Below are 15,852 nucleotides of genomic sequence, written 5' to 3'. Positions count from 1 at the left end.
GCTAAATATTTCTCTTCTTAAAAGCTGTTCCTTGCTGCACAAATAAAGCTGGCTTTTTACCTCAGGAACACTGCAGGGGTACAAATTGACCAGCCAGCGGGTGAAAGTATCTAGTAGCTACTATATGGTTTTAGTGCAATGAAAGCCTGTCCTTGATGCTCTAATGTCCACTCTGTGGCTCCAGTTAGCATGGAAGCTCAATGAACACCATTGACTTTTGCCATCTTCAATCAAAGAAAGCTTTTCAGCCGTGTCTATTTATGCCTAAATTTCTCTCGCTTGTTATTGGTCTATGCATTTTATTTTCACAGCTTTTTAGCACCGGGATGCGGTTTTCTGAAGAGGCAGTGTAATTGCCTTAATCACACACTGCACATGGAGAGAGACAGACGATGGATGGTCAAAAATATTGGCTGTTTCCAGGAGGAGCTGGACACTTACCTGAAGTACAAAGACAGAGCTTTTATGAGACATTGAAGCTGAATCCTGGGGTGTCTGACATTTACTGAGGTGTGCGCGCATGTGCGTGCATTTGTGTGTGTGTTAGGGGAATTCACCAGATCAGTAGAGTGGAAAGCTGTGTACTTCTGCAATAAAATTTGATTTATAAATGCTTTTTACACATAGCAACATCATCATACCAGGGATAAAAATGTTTTTCAATGGGTCATTCAGTTGACCACTTGATCCAGCCTGAAATAGCTCAAAAACCATCAAACAGACTGGCAAAAATTGACTATAATATACTACAGACTGTAAGACAATGGATCATGACTATGTTGGCGATTCTGAGACTTTTCATCCTACCCCAGCTGGTTAAATTTACATGTGCATTACATTTAAAACATGTGGACAAACACAAAATCCAAGTTTACCAAAAGTAGTTTTTCTGGCAACTACAAAGAAAAGTTGAGGATGTAAAAGGAGAAATAAATAGCAACGACGCTTATAGCGACCCCAAGTCCTGATTGATCAAAATCAGAATGATGGTGTTTCAAGATAGAGTACCTTTGTTGATATCTACAGAAACTGGGGCAACAAAAACCTCAACAACAACAGAAACGGCATCTCTGAGTAAGAATCTGAATGATTTGAATTAAAAAAAATAAATAAAAATTCTTGTCAATTGCTACTTTTGTACCCACACATAAATGTGTGGGAACAAAACTGGTGAATGTGGGACAAGGGTGTGAGGATAACACAGTGGGGGGATTAACCAAGTAAACTTAGAGTTTTTGCTGCTTAACTTGACAGGTCGGAACTCTTGTTAACCACTTCTGTCTTTAATCTAAACAATTAAATAGCCTTTAGGGTTATTTTTTTTTAATAGTTGACAACCAATAATTTATTGGCAGACTAATTCTTCTCTGTTCTCTATCCTGCAGTTGTGAAAAAACCCCCACTTCATTGCTTCACACAGAACCTCAGAGCCATGGTGCTGAACAAAAGGGGATTTTTGAGGGGATTGAACCTTTAGGCCAGGTTTGGTTTGATGGTTTTGACAGAAGGCTTCTCCTCGTTTGTGGGCAAGAGGTGGATAGCTTGCAGCCCGCCACTCAGCAGGGTAGAGTGGGTGAGAGAGAGAGAGAGAGAGAGAGAGAGAGAGAGAGAGAGAGAGAGAGAGAGAGAGAGAGAGAGAGAGAGAGAGAGAGAGAGAGTGTGTGTGTGTGTGTGTGTGTGTGTGTGTGTGTGTGTGTGTGTGATGGAGGATCAAGCAGGGTTATATTGCAGGCAGGGAGCCTGGCTTAACGTCTGCTGAGTACTGTGCGAGTGCGTGTCTGAGTAGCCCGGCTAACAAACACGGCCACGGCTGGAGCAAAGCCATTTCACAACACGGGGAGGCTGGCAAAGGGTATTATGCAGAGCAGTGTATCGGAGTGTCTGCATTTTGTGTGCGCTTGTGCATATGCGAGCAAGCGCATTTCTGTCCTATCTTCCAATAGCAGAGCCAGCGGAGGTCTTGGCAGGGGATTCCACCCTGCACACATGACTGACAGCCTACAATCCATCTCTTAGAAGACAAAGGGGATTCAAAGTAGCACAAGCAGTCACCCTTGGTGTGTGTACATCTGTGCGGACTTCTCATTTTCTCAAGTTTTAAACACAGACACACTTGTGGGCAGCATGATGTGCTTCGATTCAACAAGTTATTGCTCCAAAGCCAAACACATCGACAAGCAAACGCTCAAGACCACACGCCCACGAAAGAAAGTACACAGATATCCACAGGGTCCAACCCAATTTGTGCCAAAAGAAAGAGAAAAGAAAAATATAATAGAATGAAAAGAAAAAGTTGCTCTTCATTGAAGAATTACATTTCATTTTACTGATTATATAAAACAAAGTATAGTATAAAAAAGTCTTAGAAATCTTGCTTAAGTCCTTAGAACTGAACTTGATCATCCACCTTGTTACTCCAAACATGGATTGGTAGAATACAAAACACGTTAATGTCTATTTTATTATTTTGTGTTTATATTATTTTGAGACAAAGGAAAGTAAAATAAAAGATTTGGAAATGCCACCGACTGTACACCTACTAAAGTAAACTGAGATGAGGTGGTTGCTGCTGTGATTTGATGCCATACAAGTAAAGCTGAACTGAACCTGAGCCCATGGACATCACCAAATTCTTTGTTTCCTCCCTTGAGATGCCCATCCAGGGCTTTACTACAGCCATCATCACGTTTAGCTTGTTTCTACATTCAGTATTGTATTTAATAACTAAAGAACATGCTATATCAGATTCAAATCAGGTGACTGACATGGTCACTGAAGTGCTGTTTGATCAGTTATGCAGGATTCTGCTGAATCTGAGCAGAGAGTATAGTGCTAAACACTTCAAAACTCATCCTGCTACTTCTACCAACAGTCTCATCATCAGTAAACACTACTGGCCCATGTACCACTGGCAGTGATATGGCATGTTTTGGATCATGAGCCGTTCCTTTCCTTCTACCTACTTTTATCTCTCTAATCTTGGTTTCTTCTTTCTAAACTATGCAGGCTTTAAAAAATATTTTCTGCAAGTCAAATCCTGACTTCCTGTTCTTGAGTATAACCAGTGGTTTGCACCTAAATCTTCTGTACTTTCTTTCATAAAGACCTCTCCTGATTATAGAACTTGACAGGCCTCACCTGGCTATAAAACCGCTTGTCGATTCATTTTAAACCTCTGAAAATGCACAAGTTTTGTAAAACCAGTTGAATTAAAGCTGAAAGATTTAAAATCAACTGTAGCGGTGTATAAAAATTGTGTCTTTGTCTAACAAATTATGGAAATTATTATTTTTTACTCTTCTAAATCATCATTATTAGTACAGCACTTTTGTGTTATTTTATGTTTTATGTTTTCATTCTTGAATGAGCACCCTCCTGTGCAAAGTCTAGCTGTGGTAACTCTGACAGTCTTTCATTCTGTTTTGACTCACTGACAGTTTTGGCATATGATACACAACTGGGTGTATTCTTTGACACCTGTATGCTAGTCACAGTACCTGAGATAACACTCTAGGCTGAAACTAATTCGGAACACTGAAAATTAAATGACTTCGATGTACCTGAGTGGAATCTCATTTTACTTTATGTTAATTGCATTTTACTCTACTGTGGGTTGAAGAGCAAGTGCTTTTCTTAGTTTATAAAATGTATTTCACTTCCTCTCACACCATCATACCTTGTTTTCCTCACAACAGAATGCAAGCTAGGACCTTGATAAGGCTTTTGGGATACAAGCCCGCCCCCATGATATTTAAGCTGACACATTTTAACTCCTTGTGGGCATGAGAAAGCAAAAAAAAAAAGCAAAAAAAAGAAAAGAAGAGTGAGACAAAGATGAGAGAGAAAGTCGGACAGAGAGAGGACATGGATGCCTCTGAGGGAGCTTCAACACGTTTGTGTGTGTCCATCTGCCGAGATCTTATGACACATCCTGTCTCTGGGCTCTACCACCTCTGGCCAGGCACATGCAGAATAACAATGTCATGTCTATCAGTCTGAAACAGAGTCAAATTTGTGTACGGGCACAAGATGGCAATAAGTGATGTAAAAAAAAAATCAAGAATAAATAAGGAATCTGAACATCAGACGTGTAAAACACAACTGTTAAAAGCAACAGCACACCATCTGCAAATCCTTCCACGGGAAAATGAAAAATGCACCAATATCATGATCCCAGTAAATTCATACAGGAAAGAAATACGGTCATAAACATAATTGGCTTGCAGTGCCGACACACTTACACACACACTCTCTCTCTCACTCCTTGGGGTTTCAAAAACAAAACATTTTTTTTTGAGAACTTCCTGGTGCCCGTCGCTATAGAAACCATTTGGTCCCCTGATGGTGATAAAAGGAGCAAATTGCCGAGATGTAGGGTGGAGCCATAAGGGACAGAAGCGCATATGCGCACGCACGCACGCACGCACGCACGCACACACACACACACACACACACACACACACTACACCTGGCCTGAAGAGCCCCCTTCAGAGCCCTACAATGGTGTCAAGATCTGAACATTGATTTGTGTTTTACCACACGTGTGGCAATGGGCTCTATAGTTGTTCTGTCTTTATCACCATCTAGATTTGCGCTCTCTCTCAAATGATACAGCAATAAAACATGTTGACATCTGCATCCAGATGATGAATGAAATGGAAGCATGGTTGCATGTGTGAAGCAACAGACCTAAAGACAGTGTGCATCACTCTTGCTTGCTCGCCTTTACTAAAAAAATACAGTGTAGCTCCACGACATGTAAAATTTCTTAAATTTTATGTATTCACTTCAGTTTTCCCAGCCATGTCAGCTGTAGAAAGAAATGAAATAAAGCTACAAAACACCTGAAGAAAATGTGATTCAAATGAGAAGAAAAGTATTCAGCCTGAATCAAAAATAAACTCTATTTTTTTAAGTTAAGAAGCCTGAAAACATTTAAGAGTTGGGAGTTTTACTGATGAACCAAAAGAGCATACAGTTATGAATAATGTTCTTGGATGGATGACCTCCTTATTATACATTCTCTCAAAATGGAAGCATTCATCAATTCTCTTGTTATGAGAAACTTTGGAAACCAGACCAAGATGAATTAAGTCAATAGTACTACCCAGCAAAACAAGTGAGTAGTCAGTGTGCTTTGTCTGGAATGATAAATGTGCACTTCAAGACTGGCAGAAGGAGGAGAAACCTGAGAGTTGGCAAAAAGTTTTGTCAGCCAGTGCTGAGTGCATTTAAAAATACAGGTCTGCTTCTTAGGATTGACAAACTTCCATCATGTGGGGAAAAAGTTTAACGTCGTCATTAAGTTACAGTACATGTCAACATTAGATACTTAAATGGAGTTTTGTTATAATCAATGCAGATGATTGGCAGGTGTGTTCAAATTACAGCAATCCCCCTCAACTGCACACTTAAGAAAAACAATTTAACTGCTTGCATAGTGGCTTGCTTTTTCTGATATTATGAAAATGATCCAGTGAGATCTGATTTTGAAATCATTAGAATAGAGAAATAAACCACGCAGTTGTGAATAAGTCTCGACTTAGATCAATGTCAACATTTCTCACATTGCACTGTAGGGCTGTGCGATATGACCAAAATCTCATATCCAGATATAAGAATTCTATCGTCCCGATAACGATATAAATCACAAAAATGTAACATTTTCTGTAATTTCTGTGAATCTCGGGGAGCTCGTCTTGCGTGAAGTGTTTCCAGCTGCGCGTCATGTAGCTGGAGTCGAGTGTTTTAACCGATGTATGAAACGATACATTTTTAGACATAAGTTGTAACGGCCGCCGTTTTCTTGGTGAGTATTTATTACACGGCGTGCTGCGGGGAAAGGCCTGTTCTAACGTCGAAGGTTTATTTTTTAGCACTTGGCAGCTCTTTTTTAATTCTCATCCGTAAATAATCTGCTCTTTCACGTGATTCAGTTTATTTTGAAAAGTCTCAACAGGATCTTGAGCTTTATTGTGAAAGGTTTATGTGGAACATAAACAAGCGGACACGCGATGCTGTTACCGTCGTTGTTGCTAACCACACCGCATAAAAACAGGCGCTTGTCCAGAAAGGGAGAACTTTAAGAAATGAATATAGCCACTACAGTGACCATCAAAACGATGAAAAAATATTGCCATAAACAGTTTATTTTGCGAAACGATAGACGTTTTTATATCGTCATCCGATATATATCGTTATATTGAACAGCCCTATTGCACTGGACACCCTTGATTTGAAGACAGCAGCCAAAACCTCAACTTCTAACATCTTCTAGAAATGCACCATTTGGGATATCACAGGGCTGTAGGCAGAGTCCGAAAAACAGTTGTGTTTTGGGGTTGAGGGATTTTAAGTTCTTGGCACACAGAGAAGAAATGAGATACAGACTTTTACATTTGACCTAACAACAGTGTATAGTTTGGATAACAGAGGTGATTTCTTCAAATTAAGAACATTTCCTACAGCATGAAATACATGTCTATAATATGAAATTCTTCCTGTACCAGGTTACTTACACTACAACAGATTAAAATACTGCTCTGTTTGCAGAATAATATTCTACCAGCAGTTCACACGCATGCTGCTTGGTGCAGCGCTGTAGGTCTGTTTACAGATATTATTGCTGATGATGCAAGACACAGTGGACTCTTAATAACAAATCTGAATTGAATTAAATGTGCACTTGTCTCCATGGATAAGTTCTTAAGCTGATCATTTCCAAATCCATTTATATTTAGCCACTGCCTTTTCTATTATGACAGAAAACATAAGTCTTTGCAATTTTCTGTACCACTGCACAAATCTTTGCTGACACATGATATTGGCAAAAACAACTGACACCAGAGCCTCTATGATGGAGTACCTAAGTGGAGCTTTGTTATAAATGATAAGGCTAGTATGGCAGGTAAAATGTTTATCATGTTCCCACCCATCTCAGTTTAGTCTACTAATAATTATTAACTCCCACTAAACACAAAGAATATGATGGTTTTATTAACTGTACAGGCATTTACCTCAGCAGGAAGTTACATTTTTGATCCAATGAGGACACGTTTACAATCATTACAGTCATATTGCTTGAACCATATCATTGCTTTAGGTAAGTTACTTTCTTCAGCCAACAAACTGAGAAAATCTCAGAACAAAAACACTGAAGGACACACTGTAGCTTCCTGAGATTAGTTTTACTCTCTGTGAAAAAGTTCATGATCCATTTCGATGCATACTGTATGAGCACTTGCTTCACGGAAACCAAAGGATGTTTAGCAACACACAGGACAACAGACAGGTAGGCAATAGAAGCATATTATAAGTTAAACAGTCTTGACAATACATGGTACCAATAAACTAGCTGCAGAAAAGAGAGATTAATGGGTGAGAAGAGGAAAGAGACAAAGGGAGATAGGTGAAGGAGTGAAAAACATAGACGAGAAAAAATATGCTAAGCCTGATCAATAGTAATTCACCATATCTCGGTGTTGGGCTACCTCTCTTCTTTTCACACCAATATTTCCTTCTCCTCTCTCCCTCTCTCATCTTCGGTTCTGATCTCTCGCCACTTGCATCTCTTATCTTTGTCTTTTGTTCCACCCTCATTTTCACTCCTATCCTTTTCTCTCTGCGGCTCTGTCCTCTGCACCCTCTCATTTTCTCCCTTTTTAACCCTTTTCATTTCTCCCATCCACCTACTCCCCTATCTTTCTCCCAGTATTATGAATTCTCACTGTGTGTTTAAAGTCTATCCTCAATATACCATGCAATAAATTTTCGGAGAAAAGGTTTGCACTATTGACCTGACGAGGTCTCTGAGAACAGGGGTACACTTGCCCATAGATCAGTATGACGTCAAGTGAAATGGGCTGGCTTTTAGGATTCTGCTTGAGGAATCAGAGTGATGCAGCAAAAAGCAACATAACTGGTTCCAAGTGGACAGGTCAGCACTCACATAATTTTCTCTCTGAGGTCTCTTCTTAATTTCTTTGGATTTTTTTTTTTTTTAACAAACATTTAAAAGGTTAAGATCAATATGTTTTTGGATGAATTGCTGCAGGTGAACATGTGTTTTTTAAAGGTTAAGTATGAAAGTGTGTGTGTGTGTAATTGCTAATCCCGTGGACTCATTAATCTAATTGGACAGTCTATCGAGAGCTCCACATTGATGCGGGCGTGCTACGATTCTTTTCCCTATGAGCACTCCTTCCTTACACTTTCTTTGCCTTTCCTGTTACTTTGCTCTCAAATGTCCCTTTCTTTCTTTGTCCGTGGTGAACATAAAGGAAATAGTCTTTGACACTATAGACACAACTGCACTGTCTGGACAATGTGAAGAACTCTTGAGCTTTCCTTATTCCCTGTTAGCATAATAACATTATTCTTTCTACTTCAATTTCCAGCTTGGTGAGACTAAAGGCCAAAATATGTCTGGCAGAAACAACCTAATGTAATGAAGAGTTATGGGCATGGACTATAGCTAGTTTTCCATCAAATTTATTTATGAGAGTGATGGTATTTTCTTAGTTTATTTCCCAAAATAAGAAGAATCTTTCAAGCTCCCAAGATAATTTGGATTAGAGTATAAGCACTGTTTTATCTCACTGTATCTCAGCTGAGAAATTCACAGGTGGCTTTCAAGACATTGACAAGCTGTTTAAAAAATAACCGTCCTCCACCACGTCCCAGAGAAAGTGCGGACTCCTGATTGCTGTTGTGATACTAAGGCCATTAAACCCTTAATTTAAATTATAAACTAATAAATTTGCTTGACCACAGAAGACACAAAAGAAATTATACTTGCAGAGTGGTTTACTACCATCAAAGCAGCTGATGCGCCCGTTTACCGAAAACACACAGTACATATACTTCAAAATTGAATTTGGTAAGAGTGGCAAAATAAACCAAAAACAAACACAAAAAAAGAATAGTTTGTTTTGTGTGTTGCAGCCTGGAATTGCTTGCAGCTAATGGCGTGGAGATCAGTATTAAGTAAATGATGTTATCCCAAGGCCCGTTTACACCCGCACCCACAGATTTTTTTCCCCTCTTCTCATTGTTGGGATGCATTCATGCTGAAGTTGTCAATAACGTTGTTGTTGTGGAACCTCAGCATCTAGCTGAGGGCTCTGGCTAGTGCTACAGAAGACGAGCAAAGTGATTTTTAGAATTGGCAGGTAAATGAAAATGTTTTAAACAGCTTAACAAATCACCAGACACAAACTTTGCAGTTTGGATCACAGTACATGGATGGTAAATGGTAAATGGATTGATCGTGGCTCAAGAGTTGGGCGTTCGCCTTGTAATCGGAAGGTTGCCGGTTCGAGCCCCGGCTCGGACAGTCTCGGTCATTGTGTCCTTGGACAAGACACTTCACCTACTGCCTACTGGTGTTGGCCAGAAGGGCCGATGGCGTGATATGGCAGCCTCGCTTCTGTCAGTCTGCCCCAGGGCAGCTGTGGCTACAACTGTAGCTGCCTCCACCAGTGTGTGAATGGGTGGATGACTGGGTGTGTAAAGCGCTTTGGGGTCCCTAGGGGGGACTAGTAAAAGCGCTATACAAATACAGGCCATTTACCATTCTTATATAGCGTTTTTCTCCCGGAGAACTCAAAGCGCCGTATACAACATGCCTCATTCACAAGTGCAAACTAATCTACATTCACACACAGTCACACTCCGATGAACGCATCGGAGGGCAATTTGGGGTTAGTACCTTGCCCAAGGACACTTGACATGCAGACTGGGGAAGCCTAAGATCCAACCACCAACCTTCCGATCAGTAGCTGATCTTCTCTACCACCTAAGCCACAGCCACCCTACATCTGTGAGATAAAGGCAGATGGGCTGTACTTTCTTAGGGAGAAAAAAATGTTCATTTTCGATAGATTCATAAGAGATGCCGAAGTAAAGGTAAGGACTGCTCAATGAAATTCAGTCAACTATCAATTTAAAGCTTGGGTACGGTTCCAAATTATGCTAGATTTTTTAATCATTTATAGGATCTATATATGGTGTTGTGCCGAAGATTTTTCATAAAACAATTCAAGCATAGTAATTTGAAATTGTTTAAGATTGTATGAAAATACTACACAGTTTAGTATAGTTCATTGAAGACTAAATTGGTTAGTCTACTGTACTGTTGACAGAAGTTGACAATGGTGCACTATGCTGCACTGGTGCAGAGCAGGCTGTGGTGTTCATGCTCACTGTTAGGTCACATCAAGAGTTAAACTGATCAGTCTGCTTCTGTTGTTGCAGTCAATGAAATCCACAAAAAAAGCAGTAAAACTCAGAGCAGCAGCACCAGGAGCAGGTGAACTGACCCCAGCTTGCATGTAAAGACAACAAATTTACTGGAGCTCACAATAAAAATGTTTACATGTGTTCTAAGCATGTTTTTCCTGACACTGCAGTTTTGATCATGCTAATAGAGGCACATTATATTCAAACTCTGTCCCCTGATTGTCTAAAGTTGGGACCCTGAGAGGAACACAATGCAGTGTCCAGAGTGGAGAAGAAAAAGGATTAAAAAGGTTGTTAATGAATAACTTCAACTATTCATCTCCACCCCCTCACTCCCTCTGTGTCTCAGCAGGAGTTAGTTGATAATGAGGTGTGGTGTTGTCAGAATCACAGCCCATGCTCATCTATCCAACCTGCTTAGTAAGGGGCATGGCGCACCACTGTCTGGTACAATATACATACAAGGTCACAATGAGACAGATGTTAGGGTATGCATGCATGCACATGCTGCTACCCAGACAGAACACATATAGAAATACAGTATGCACACACTGCAGAATGTATAAAAGATAAATACATGAACACATACTTATTATACTGCAGTGCAATCTAATCAGATTAGAGGGTGATATGATCATTATATCGTTTTTGAGTATATACGATGTTCCCCTCAGCTCTGGTACAGGGAAGTTAAACTCATTTTAAGTCACAGTTCACATACAGTATAGCCCAGTTTGATTTCAAGTGGGCTGGACCAATTAATCCAGTGAAACCATTAAATAATCGATAAAGAAAAAAAACTGTATGATTACATTTTTGAAAATGTTCACATTAAATGAATCAACCTGACACCCTGAAATATCTTTGGAAAAATAAGTGCAATTTCAATAACTGCACTTAAAAACTGCTTTTCCAGATTCAGTCAGTTTATTGTTATTGGAAAGAGGAACTATTTCTGTAACTTACAAGAACAAATCCACATGACATCTTTCTTCATTGTGTTAAAACTGATGATTTAGACCTCTGTCGTGGAAGAAATTAACAGTTTGAAAATCACATCTACTGATGTGGTCCATTCAAAGCTACTTGCAAAACAATGCTCTGTGATGCAAAATACTATGAAAAGTCCAAAAATAATTATTTCCTTCTGTGCCATTTTCATATCACACAAAGCAGTCCCATGTGCTTGATTGAACTTGCCATATACATCTACCATCCCTGCTTTTATTCCTCTCCCATCTTCATCCAAACGGCCTCCTTTTCTGATTAGATCTTAGTATTTCTTTCTTATAAGTAACTGCTTCCCCTCTTTCTGTCCTTTTATTCCTTTTTCCTATTTTCTACTGGAATTTCAATCCCCTATTGAGCCTCCTCAGTCCTTTCTCCATCTCTTAGCATTTTACAATCTCTCCTTTCCTCTCTGCTCTCTTTCCCTTTCAGGAGGGTGAAGGGTAAGTGAAGATCGTTGGGCCCCGGTGGAGAGCCCCAGACATCGTGGGTGTGTGTATGTGTGTGTTTGTGTGCACCCCATCATTGCTCATCTCTGGCAGCCTCGCTGGCTGTTCCCCGAGCTACAAGCTACAGAATAAATACACTTTAAATCACCACACACACACACACACTCACTCACACATGCACACACGCCTGCTCCCTGGCAGCACTTTGCTGCTGTTAAATGAGGCGTCTGGGGAGTTGTGCCGGCAAAGCCTTTGGCTACTTGTGCTCTCCTCCTCCTCTCTCTCTCTGTACACTCCAAGCTAACACACACTGAAAGAATAAGCTGGAGTTATGATGGACAGGCTATAATACTGCCAGGATATTCTAAATACATGGGAGTCTGTTTTATGAACATCCCAAACCAGGAGCACTGTCTGGGGATCCAGAGACTTCTTACTGACAAAGATGTACTGGCTGAGTGAACAAAATGTCACCATGTTCTTACGAACTAGAAGGACCACATGGACCAACATGAAAGCAAGGAGCTATTCATTATGATTATTTTATTCTGTTCTGTATGTGTCTTATTTAGAATTTTTGGCTTTAAAAAACAAGAAATACAGATGACTTGCAGCAAAACTCCCTGAGGGGTGGGGGTCACAGGAGATTCACAGTTACATGGTATTAGCACTCACTGCTGCATTTCTCTTTGTATAAGTGCTGAGAAACATTTTCACATTTATCTGACGAAAATTGCTTTGATTTCCTTCCCCAGTTCCACATCAGCCATGAAAGAGTTTGGGTTTATTACCATATCTGTAGCATGAATTATGATCAACTATGGTACACTTACTGTATGCATCATCCCTTGCACTAGAATAAGAATCTATAAAAACTCAACAGTATTTAAAAATAGCTTAATCTTAAATTCGAAGCGGTAAACACGTGATAGTCTTCTTCAGACCTCTAGGAGTTACAAAACATTTGTTTTTGTCACAAACAATTCCTGAGGAAGATATCTGGCTCTTTGATTGCTAAATGTTGCACTATGTCCATCTAGTCTCTAACTGTTTGTGTCTAGTGATTTATGCTGAAAAGAACTCAAGTGGGTTTGCCTCAGCTGCCTGCTGCAGCTGAAAATGACTTACTGAAAGTGGTGTGAAGAAATCAAAACAGGACAGTTGTTGCAGTGAGCTTAGGCTATGAAGGTCTTTGATAATTCTCCCTTTGGTTCATTACTACAACTAGTCACTTCACAACACGGTTTTCACATTACGTGGAACATGACAAAGTACCTAAATGCAAGCTGAGGTTTATGAAGAAAAAGAAAAAGAAAAAAGGCATGCTGGATTTCTAGGTTTGGTGGGAAGAACATAGATCCTTGACCCGGACCACATTTAAAACCTTAGGGATCAAAACCTTGGGGCTCTATATTAATACTCAAAGATTTTCACTTGGAGCAGAGATAAACGTAATGTTTAAGAGTCACCACACTTCACAGCTGAGAAAGACCTTTAAAGAATCAGAAGCAGTAAGTAAAAGCCACATTGCTTTATGACATCAGTTTCACCATTTTCCTGCTGTCTGTATTCTTGGTCATACTCATGTTAAGCAGTTGCACAGTGTGTTTTAATGCTGTTTGCTAAACATAATATAAAAACGTAACCACATATACATTTCTAAAACCTTTGTACAATCTAAGCTTAGTGTGCATCCACATTAAGTGGGAGTCTGTATCACGCTCTTCTCTGTATCTTCTCTGCAGTGGGTATGAGAGCAGGTGGTGCTCCTCTCTCCCCCACACTGCTCCCTCTTCACTGTTGCTCTCTACGCCCATTTAACTGCATATTTTAAAGCAGTGGGATGTGTGGAGAGGGAACGAAACAGCCAAATACAGCAGAGTTCATGTGATTTTTTGTCCACTCTGTGTTTTGGGGCTGGGACAGAGAGCACCAAACTAAAAACTCTGCAGCTATTAGAAGATTCGTTTGAGCACAGTTTCATAGACAGGAGCTTATAGCTGTCTAATAGTGGTGAAATAATGATGATGTGAGACTGTGAAATGACCGCTCTTTCTTTAAATATGTATATTCTCCAACTGTGCCAACAGACAAATGAAACAATGAAACCTGACAAAATTGAATTATGTTGCACAGAGGAATCCACACAGACTATATATATCCCTGACCCCAGGCTGTCAGTGCGTCGTGTCCTCTTCCACTTCTCTGTCCTTCCCACAATGTAACATCAACTATGTTAACTGTAGCTAATACAGCACAGCATTGCTGTCCTCAGTGTCTCCCCTTATCTTTCTATGCATCACTCTCTTTTTCCTCACTTCTACCCTTATTAGTCTTGAGCAGTAGAGTAGCGTAGAGTTCGTTACCTCATGGGCTGCTAAATATAACATGACCCAGTGATCCTACTAGCTTTAGCAATATAATCAAAACGGCTGGAGTCAAAAGTTTTCAACTGACATTAATAAAATACCACCCACCCTAAGGTATGTAAGATTTGGATAAGGACAGAATTTTTGTAATTTTTTTTCCTCTTTGCAACACCACAATGGATTTTACATCAAACAATCAAGATATGATTGAAGTGCAGACATTCAGCTTTAATTCAAAAGAATTGCATTAACTGTTTAAAGAGTAATTTGTTTGCATAACGGAGGCCAACATTAGGCTGAAAAAACAAAATAAACCTGTAAGAGAAACAGTAAAACGTGAGTGACTGAAGACTGTCTGATGTGGTCTTGAATGTCAAGACACTCAATGTCAAAGTCTATAATCGAGAGACACCTTCATTAATGGAAATACAGGCATAACAACAAGTTTTAAACTACTATTTACACTCAAGAACAAGAAAGCTAGACTACACTTTGCTAGAAAACATCTGAAAGATCTGGCACAGTACTGAAAACACTGTGGGAAGAACAAACCAATGTGTTCAAGAATGATGGGAAGAGAAAAGCATGAAGAAGCAGAGAAACAGCTCGTGATTGAAGCACACTGTATCATTTGTCAAACATGGTGAAGGCAGTGTTATGCCATGGGTTTGTATGGCTGCCAGGTGGACTGGGTCACTAGTGTTTATTGATAATGTAAGTGCTGGTAGAAGTACAAGTTTTTAAGTGTAAACTATCTGCTTTGATTAAACCAACTGCTGCAAAACTGCAACACGTTCTCACTCTCAAAGAGTAACATTTTACGCTAGGTGACAAATCGTTGGTATATTGCGGTGCCGGGCACCCACCACGTCCCTATATTGAGAAACATGAGAACCGTTAGGAATCGTTAATTTTACTTAAATCGCTTTGGAAAACACTATCTAACGTCATTAAAGTCGTGGTTAAGGTTAGGGATAAGGTTATGGTTGGGGCTGGAACGTGTATTACCACTGGAGCGTCATTCTACTGGATTTAATCCATAACCTGGCGTGTAGCATAAGAATGCAAAAGGTCATCTTTCGCGTTCCTCCTGCCACAGGACGTGACAAATCGTTGGTATATTACGCCTCAGGAGTGAGAACGGGTTCAAAACTCATTGGACAGCGGTTGACAAAAACAAAGCATAGTGCAAAAGCATCTGTAGCTGTACTATGGAAAGAATAGTCCTTTGACCATACAAGAAGAGCTGTTTTTCAACAGGAAACAGAAATTTAATTCAGCTCTCCTAACAAAGCCAAAATAATGGATATTTTTCAAAGACAAAGCCAGTCACCTGATCTCAAACCAGTAGAGCAGCTTTTCAGTTAATAAATACAAAACTGAATGGAGAGAGACCCACGAACAAGCAGAACCTTAAGCAGCTACTGAAACAGCATTTGGCAGTCACTGACTACAAATGATTTGCTTCCAAGTAAACGTCATCCCAATATTTACATTTTTCTTAATTTGTTCAATTGCTGTTAAGCATTAACAGCTCAAACTACAGTTAACAGAATATTTTGTAAAACCCCTTGAATTATAATCCACGGGGTGGTGGACAGAGGCAAAATTACAAAAACTGTGTCACTGTCCAAGTAATTATGGACATGACTTTCAAGAGGAATTTATTTAATAGAGTGAAATGTGCAAGGAACAGTCCTTCGAGCTTACATGAAGTGGAGCTGTTTGTCAGTAGGCGACATATTTTCAGTTCAGTTCTCCTAACCAGTTCCATCCATAACAAACAG

General features: G+C 39.8%; 1 protein-coding gene across 1 annotated transcript in view; it reads right to left on the bottom strand.

The window, feature by feature from the left end:
• The window catches only part of itfg1 (integrin alpha FG-GAP repeat containing 1), a 159,464-nt gene that overhangs the window by 21,719 nt on the left and 121,893 nt on the right, over nt 1-15,852 (bottom strand). The window lies entirely within an intron of this gene.

The sequence above is a fragment of the Copadichromis virginalis genome, linkage group LG1 (assembly GCF_057382275.1).
Source record: "Copadichromis virginalis isolate Kocher_CV1m ecotype Utaka linkage group LG1, C_Virginalis_male_GT1.1, whole genome shotgun sequence".
Taxonomy (NCBI): domain Eukaryota; kingdom Metazoa; phylum Chordata; class Actinopteri; order Cichliformes; family Cichlidae; genus Copadichromis; species Copadichromis virginalis.
This window is presented reverse-complemented; position numbering and strand designations above follow the sequence as displayed.